The 9,219-nt window shown below is 45.4% G+C and overlaps 1 long non-coding RNA gene across 1 annotated transcript; it reads right to left on the reverse strand.

Annotated features, from left to right (window-relative positions):
• Positions 1-6,822: 6,822 nt before the first annotated feature.
• Positions 6,823-8,390, reverse strand: LOC135967667 (uncharacterized). The gene is made up of 4 exons (XR_010581835.1): positions 8,267-8,390; positions 7,747-7,797; positions 7,540-7,637; positions 6,823-7,386 (listed from the first exon to the last, which is right to left on the reverse strand). It is a non-coding gene; the product is annotated as an uncharacterized lncRNA (long non-coding RNA).
• Between the last annotated feature and the right edge of the window lie 829 nt (positions 8,391-9,219).

Genomic DNA, 9,219 nt, shown 5'->3' on the forward strand with positions numbered 1-9,219 from the left:
GTGCATTTCTAAAATCATTTTTGAAATGCAACTGTGTAAAAAGTAACATGAAGGATAATTGTTACATATCAGGGAGGGTGATGATACCTTCTGAAAATTTCTGCTAGTACGTCTGCGCCCTGTGTGACAGTAGGAGCCATAAGGAGTTTTCATATCCTGTCAGTTTCTTTTCTTATTCCTTATTCGTACCAAATTAGAAAAATCCTAAACCACAATTATAGGTTATTAGAAATGGCAGCAAGTGTTTGGTGGCTCTGACAGATGGTTCTGGATTCAGACCAAACAAGGATTCAGAAATCACAGACCTGTTTCTTCCTGAAGACTGCTCTCACCTCTCTCGGACGTTAGGTCAACAGGTACAAAGCTTCCAAAAGCCAGAAGACTGAGTATTTCACTGAGGGAGCGGGGGGCGGGGGTTGGGGGGAGCAAGCAGAGCCATAATCCTTTCTTTGGTTGAATTTGACTCCGGAAAGAATTCTTTAAGTTCTGATGTAATGTTTGGATGTGGTTTTTAAATAGTCTTAATAATATGTCACCGATTCCTTTCTCCTGCTCAGAAACAAAAATCACCAAGTGCTGAAAAAGAATCAAAATCAAAATGGAGCAGTCATACTGCTGTTTGGTTTTAAGAAATTCTGCTAATGCCAGCATGGTGGCTCATGCCTGTTATCCCAGCACTTTGGGAGGCTGAGGTGGGCAGATCACGAAGTCAGTAGATCGAGACTATCCTGGCTAACATGGTGAAACCCCGTCTCTACTAAAAATAAAAATAATCACCCGGGCATGGTGGCATGCGCCTGTAGTCCCAGCTACTCGGGAGGGCGAGACAGGAGAATCGCTGGTACCCGGGAGGCGGAGCTTGCAGTGAGCCGAGATGGTGCCACTGCACTCCAGCTTGGGAGACAGATTGAGACTTGGTGTCAAAAAAAAAAAAAAATTCTGCTAACTTGCTCCTCAACAATAAACATTGTAATTGATGATGTCTGGACAATACAGATATTGAATATATTGCCATTTGAGCAAGTCACTCAGGATCTCAGAAGTGGCCTTGAGTGGCCTTAGAAGAAATGGGGGGTTTTTTGGTTTTGTTTTGTTTTTTGAGAGTCTCACTCTGTTGCCCAGGCTGGAGAGAAGTGGCATGATCTCAGCTCACTGCAGCCTCCGCCTCCCAGGCTCAAGTGATCCTCCCACCTCAGCTCCCCACCACCCCACCCCAGTAGCTGGAACCACAGGCATGCACCACCATGTCTGGATAATTTTGTTTGAACTTTTTGTAGAGACAAGGTTTTGCCATGTTGCCCTGATTGGTCTTGAACTCCTGGACTCAAACAATTTACCCGCTTTGGCCTCCCAAATGCTGGAATTTCAGGCATGAGCCACCAGACCCAGCAGCACATCATTGATTTTTAGCCAACTTCACATGGGGCCTCAAGAATGTTTGAAAAAAGAGATGAAATGAAACCATTTCCTTAAGTCATTGACTAGGCCACTGAAGATCAGTTCTAAGATCTTAAACAGCTTGCTCAGATGACAACGTATGTAATAACTGACAGTTCAAACCTCATCTTAGAGGAATAAAATGTCATTATCTTTTTTTAAAATTTTGGTATTAGACAAATTATCACTGGGCAAAAACTTACATTTTTAAATGAGGAGGATATGATAGCCGGATTTATTAAAATCAAACAATTTTCTCATATTTGCAATTGATACTGTGTGATATCTAACACTGTCATTTGATAAAGGAAATTTGCCAAAAGTTGGTTTTTCATTCTCTGTGAGAGAAATGTGTATCGTTAATAACACAGCTGTGTTACAATCTTCTCAGACAGTATTACTTTGTAGCTGTGTTTTACTAAGAGGAGTGTACTTTTAAATGCTGCCTCTGTCATTTTGTTTTTCTTCCTGCCTTTACTGGGGGAAAATCCATTAATTTTGTCCTGGAAAGCTTATTTTGCTCTTGTTCTGGAAAAAAAAGAAAAGTCTCTGATGGTTTACCAGAAAGGTCACTGTGCTGTGTTTGAAAATGATGTGAAAATCTTGATGGCTTTATGCCACTATTTGACAAAGTTTCATAACATACAACTCACTGGGGATTAAAATGGAATAGATCACCAGTCCAGTAAAGTTTAGTTTCAGATCTTCAACATCGTACTCACTATTTACACTTTTCAGCTGCTTGTGTGAAATTGTCAGACGTGTCCCAGTTCTTAGAGATTTTACAGATTTTTGAACTAGATGCTTGTTCATTGTGTGTTTACTTTTCTTCTTTCTTCCTTTTCTTTTTTAGCCCAGCCATATGCCTGGACACTACGCATTTACTTTTATAACACCATTCTCAGTTGTAGTATTTGGGTTACTATTTTCATCACTCTTCTCAGGCTTTAATTAACCACTTTTGAATCATTGGCTTATTATTTGGGTTGAGGATATTACACATCACAAAAATAATAACCAAAAACCCTTAAGTGTCATGAAAATATATCTCTGGAGATGATCTGCCCAAGCTAGATCAGCCAAATTCAAACTGGAGGATGCACAATGTTGGAGAATGTGACAGTTATTAAGAACAAAATGGGGCTGGGCACAGGGGCTCACGCCTGGAATCTCAGTGCTTTGGGAAGCTGAGGCGGGAGGATTACTTGAGCCCAAGAGTTCAAGACCAGCCTGGGTAACATAGTGAGAGCTCATCTCCAAAAAAAAAAAAAAAAAAAAAAAAAAAATGTAAGGATTAGCTGAGCATGGTGGCCTGCGCCTGTAGTCCCAGCTACTCAGGAGGTTGAGGCAGGAGGGTAATTTGAACACAGTTCAAGACTGTAGTGAGCTGTGATCACACCATGCACTCTCTGAGTGACAGAGTGAGACCTTGTATCTGAGATAGATAGATAGATAGATAGATAGATAGATAGATAGATGTACAAGAGGGAATTGTTGCAAGAATCTTTTTTTTTTTTTTTTTTTTTTTTTTTGAGACAGAGTCTCGCTTAATCGCCCAGGCTGGAGTGCAATGGCGCGATCGGCTCACTGCAAGCTCCGCCTCCCGGGTTCACGCCATTCTCCTGCCTCAGCCTCCCGAGTAGCTGGGACTACAGGCGCCCGCCGCCTCGCCCGGCTAATTTTTTGCATTTTTAGTAGAGACGGGGTTTCACCGTGTTAGCCAGGATGGTCTCGATCTCCTGACCTCGTGATCCGCCCGCCTCGGCCTCCCAAAGTGCTGGGATTACAGGCGTGAGCCACCGCGCCCGGCTAAGAATCTTAATTAGTTAATCAATTTTGCATTTCAGATTTATGAGTAGAGCAATTCCATCCTTTTTTGCCTTAGAGGTTTCCTATGGACCACTTGTATACCTTTAGGGACCCTCCAGTGGTCCATGAACCACACTTTAGGAAAATTCTATAGCCATTAACTGTTGTCTGAATCATGAAATGTAGTGGGGTGGGGGGAATCATCCTGTTACCCTGGTCTCTGGCCACCTAGAGCTGGAAGAGTGCATCCTTGGCCAAGTGACATGTTAAGTGGGAGGGACCTTGATAGACACATAAGGGGCATCAAGAGAGACTCAGGACATGTAATGAGCAGAAACCTGGACAGCTCAGTCTGGAGGATACTCATGGGAAGATGCAGGGTCTGTCAGGACTCAGCTTATGATGAGTGGCTCTGGTCCCCTGATGCCCCCTGGTTAAGTGTTCTGTTTCTACCAGGGTCTTGTAGCATGCCATAAGCTGTTTTTGACTAGTGAATTACCCTCCAGAACTCTAGAGGTCTGCATTGTGATTCTCCTATTGCGTTGTCAGCCTTTTTTGATGCCACAAATACCTCCAATGCCATAGGATCTGTGGGTCTTAGGGTCCAAGTGGCAGGACCATTTGCACTACACCCAGAACTGTTGAACAACTCTTTGTTGCTCTGCATCTCATTCACATTTGACAGCCTTTAATGTCACCTGTAAACATATTCCCAAATGTAGAACATGTTTTCTCCAGAGTCGAAGGAGGCCTACCAGATGTGCTTTCTTATCTGTTGGGCAAGAATTTCTCCTTTTCTTTGGAGTGGATGTCTAGTCATGCTTCCGACTACCAAACCACTAAAGATTTCACTGATGTTAATAAGACCCTAAATCTTTGTAGGGTTTTTTTCTTCCCATCCCCTGGAATGCATGCACTTACCAAGGCTCCTTGGCACTTTTCTGGTCCAATTAACATGATGTCATCTGAAGAGTAGACCAATGCAGCTGGGCGCCATGGCTCACGCCTGTAATCCCAGCACTTTGGGAGGCCGAGGCAGGTGGATGACCTGAGGTCAGCAGTTCGAGAACAGCCTGACTGACATGGTGAAACCCTGTCTCTACTAAAAATACAAAAAAATTAGCCAAGCATGGTGGTGCATGCCTGTAATCTCAGCTACTTGGGAGTCTGAGGCAGGAGAATCACTTGAACCCGGAAGGCAGAGGTACACTGAGCCAAGACCACACGATTGCACTCCAGCATGGGCAAGAAGAGGAAAAATCCACCTAAAAAAAAAAAAAAGAGAAGAAGAAGAAAAGAAAAAGAAGAAAAAGAAGAGTAGACCAATGCACTATTCTGCAGAATGTCCAGATGATCCAGGTGCCTTCAGACTTTTATGACAGAGTGGGAGGGTTAATATACCCTAAGACAAGACCTTAAATGTATATTGCTGTCCTTTCCAAGTGAATGCAAATTGTTTCTATTTCTTTCTGATAAGGATGAAAAAGAATGCATTCTTCAGATCAATGCCTACATACTATGCACCTGAGACATGTTCATCTGCTTTAGCAAAGGTATGACTCCTGGTCCAGCAGCCGCCATTGGGGCTAATACTCAGTTGTGTTTGCACTGGTCCGCCGTCATCCTCTAGAAACTATTTGGTGAATTGTTTGGTTTTTACATAATATATCCACTCTAGCATGCCCACTTCTCTGAGCTTTTTGATCCTATCTTCTACTGTCTGCTATGACAGTTCTAGAATTTCTACTGTATTTAGTGTAAAGCTGGCTGGTGGGTGATTCAGAGCCTGTTCTCTCTCTCTCTCTCTCTCTCTTTTTTTTTTTTTTTTTTTTGAGACAGCACCTTACTCTGTCACCCAGGCTAGAGTGCAGTGGCATGATCACGGCTCACTACAGCCTCGCTCTCCCAAGCTCCTCCTACGTCAGCCTCCTGAGTAGCTGAGACTACAGGTGTGTGCCACCACATCTGGCTAATTTTTTTTTTTTTTTAAGACTGCGTCTCACTCTGTTGCCCAGGCTGGTGTGCAGTGGCACCATCTTGGCTCACTGCAACCTCTGCCACTTGGGTCAAGAGGTTCTCATACCTCAGCCTCCCATGTAGTTGGGATTATAGGTGTGTGCCACTATGCTCAGCTAATTTTTGTTTTTAGTAGAGACGGGGTTTCACCATGTTGGCCAGGCTGATCTTGAACTCCTGAGCTCAAGTGATCTGCCTGCCTTGGCCTCCCAAAGTTCTGTGATCACAGGCATGAGCCACCATGCCCAGTTTTTTGTTTTTGTTTTTGTTTTTGTTTTTTAATAGAGATGAGGTCTCGCTATGTTGTTTGGGCCGGTCTCAAACTCTTGAGCTCAAGCTATCCTTCTGCCTTGGCCTCCCAAAATCTCACACTGGGATTACAGGTGTGAGCCACCGCGCCCAGCCCACAGTCGGCTTCTTTAGGCCACTCCTGGCACCAGCTGTCTTAGGTGAGGTCCCGGGAAACAGACTCTCAGGTGGAGTTTTATGTGTAGAAATTTTGGGGGTAGTGACTGCTGTAGGACTGGGCAGAGACAGATAATTCACTGCAGTGGATTCACAACAAAGGCCTCAGTCGACCCCACAAGGAATTCTGGAGCTGAGGTAACCCCTGGGAGTTGTCCCTGCCTTGAGGGTTTTATACCCTTACAACAACCAGCCCTAGGACGACTGCCCCCCAGGGCGGGAGCGAGACCTGCAGACTCCCTTTGCCTGAGGGTGAAACTTGGGGAGGAATATCAAGGCAGCGAACTCCAGCATTCAGCTGGGGAAATGGGTGTTGCCATCCTGCAGGGGCACCCACAATACAGGCTGAAGAAAGGCAGATTTCACAGATCTCTCCAGCCACTGTAGCCTTCTTGAAAATGTGTGGGCTGGGCGTGGTGGCTCACGCCTGTAATCCCAGCACTTTGGGAGACCAAGTTGAGTGGATTACCTAAAGTCAGGAGTTCGAGATCAGCTTGGCCAACAGGGTGAAACCCCATCTCTACTAAAAATACAAAAATTAGCTGGGTATGGTAGCGCATGCCTGTAATCCCAGCCGCTCAGGAGGCTGAGACAGGAGAATCACTTGAGCCTGGGAGGCGGAGGTTGCAGTGAGCTGAGACTGTGCCACTGCACTCCAGCCTGGGCAACAGAGTGAGGCTCTGTCTCAAAAAAAAAAAAAAAAAAAAAAAAAAAAAAAAAAAAAAATTGTGGTGGCCCTCTCACCAGAAGTATGTAAGACCTAGTTTATAATTCCCCGTCTAGAGTTTTATAGCACAAAACCAAGTACTGAACAGAGCTTGGCCTAAATTAATGGTTTTCAAACTGGGTTCCATGGTGTCCTGGGAGTTTCTCGTAATTCTCAGGGGGTTCCATGGAGATTCATATTCAGGGGATCATTTCTCATCCCTGCTGTGACCAGGGCAACTCCACTGTTTTCTGTTCACAGACTAGGGCTCTGCAGAAGGTTTTGAGGAAAGGCTTTTACTGCTGAAAACTAACAGCAGGACATTCTGTGGAATACCTGACCAGTACTCCTTGAAACTTCAGTCATGAAAAACAAGGAGACACTGAGAAACTCTCAAGAACCAGAGGAGACCACGGAGACACAAACACCAAATGCAATGTGATATCCTGGATGGAATGCTGGAACAGAAAAGGGACTTTAGGAGAAAAATTTGTGAAATCCCAATAAAGTCTGGAGTTTAGCTCACAGTAACGCACCAGTGTTGACGTCTTCATTTTGGCAAAGGTTCCATGATGATGTAGGATGTCAACATTAAGGAAACTGGATAAGGGATATATGGGAGCTTTCTTTACTTCCTTTGCAACTTTTCTGTAAATCTAACATTATTAAATCCAAATTGTAAAAGTTTATTTAAAAAAAAAAATAGCATTCAAAAACCGTCAGACAAATGAGCTCCAAATACGTTCAGAGATGAGAAGAAAGACGGTGACCTGATTCAGGAAGTTCAGATGTCCATGTTGGTGACCTGATTCCGGAAGTCTTTGGGGAGGAGATCAAGCTTGGATCTTGGGTAGAACTGGGATGCAAGGCATTGGTGATTGGGCAATATCCCTCCCTGTAGGATTCTTTGTGGAATGCTGGATATTCATATTCCTGTCTTTCCTTATCTCTGGCTGCCTCAGGGAAGTAAGAACGCATTTGGGAAAGAGGGGACAGGACTGAAGAGGGACTTAAGGAAGTTGAGTTTACTGGATTGGGGGTGAATGTTAAAGTTCCAGTTTGAACAGGTTTGGAGGGAGAGATGGATGGTGGGGAGGGCATCATACCTTCATCCTTGCTAAATACTTCCTCTACTTTCCAGCAGAGCCCCAGCTGGAGACCAGGAGAATCTAGAGGAAGGAGGTGACACAGGCCTGCTCCTAGTCTGATGGGGAAACCTATGTTTTACCCTCAAGGAACCCCAATCTGGTATGGGAGACACACTCCCTGATTTCAGAGAGCTCTCTGTCTGAACAAGTGGATGCAATGCCTACCTTTAAGGAGCCCCTCTGTCTGATGGGAGGGACACGGCTTCTTCCTCCAATCTGCAGGGGAGACAGGACATATTACATGCCCACTGGTGGTAGCTGGGCTGACCTTTAGATATTAGTATTCAGGGACAAGGAGAGCCTGGGAAGAAGGCTTGAGGATGACCGGTGGTCCACCGGAGAGTGGGCCCTGCTCAGACATAGATGTCCATATTGGTGACCATGCTCTGATTTGTTGTCCCCACAGGGGTCTATACCCAGATGAAAAGCAGTGAGGAGACAGGGAAAGACAGGAGACAGAAAAATAGAGACATGCAGAGCCATATATGGAAGAAGATCTGAAATGGAGTGATAAAGAATAGATATGAGGCTGGGCGCGATGGCTCATGCCTGTAATCCCAGCACTTTCGGAGGCCGAAGCCGGTGGATCACCTGAGATCAGGGGTTCGAGACCAGTCTGACCAACATGGGGAAGTCCCATCTCTACTAAAAATACAAAAAATTAGTCGGGCATGGTGGCACGCACCTGTAGTCCCAGCTACTCTGGAGGCTGAGACAGGAGAATTGCTTGAACCTGGGAGGCAAAGGTTGCAGTGAGCCGAGATCTAGCCACTGCACTCCAGCCTGGGTGACAGAATGAGACTCCATCTAAAAAATAAAAATAAAAAAGAAAGAAAGAAAAGAAAAAGAATAGGTATATGATTAAAATGCAGCCAGAAGCAAAGAGAGATTCCTGCTCCCAGACCTCCCCTCACCCCCTACCCTATCCCCCATCCCTGCCCTGGCCCCATCTGGCACCCCATTTGCATCTCCTTGTCTCCATGCTCCCCATTCAGGTGTTACCTCAGTATTTTCTTTCACTAGGGGTCAAAGGCAAACAGAGCCAGTATCCACATGTGCCAGCTTGCGGAGGAGGAGAACCTCTGGAAAAGAAGGAGAGTGACAGCAGGCACAGCCCCCATCTACCATTTGGCACACACCAGGCTAGGTCAGGAGGAGGGGGCAGGGAAGAGCCCTCCCAGGGGCCTGTGCAGAGTTGGGCACAACACGGTAGTCAGTAATAGTTGATGACTGACTGAATGAGTAGCATGCAATCAATATTAGAGAATGGGCCATAGCACAGTGGTTAAAGCCTACATTCAAATCTCAGCTCTGCAGCTTCCTAGCTGTGTGACCTTGGGCAAATTACTTAATCTCTCTGAGCCTCAGTTTCCTCATCTGTAAAATGAGGATAAGAATATATATATTTTTTTTTTTTTTTTGAGACGGAGTCTCGCTCTGTCTCCCGGGCTGGAGTTGCAGTGGCCGGATCTCAGCTCACTGCAAGCTCCGCCTCCCGGGTTCACGCCATTCTCCTGCCTCAGCCTCCCGAGTAGCTGGGACTACAGGCGCCGCCACCTCGCCTGGCTAGTTTTTTGTATTTTTTAGTAGAGACGGGGTTTCACCATGTTCACCAGGATGGTCTCGATCTCCTGACCT

The sequence above is a fragment of the Macaca fascicularis genome, chromosome 16, assembly GCF_037993035.2.
Source record: "Macaca fascicularis isolate 582-1 chromosome 16, T2T-MFA8v1.1".
Lineage (NCBI taxonomy): Eukaryota > Metazoa > Chordata > Mammalia > Primates > Cercopithecidae > Macaca > Macaca fascicularis.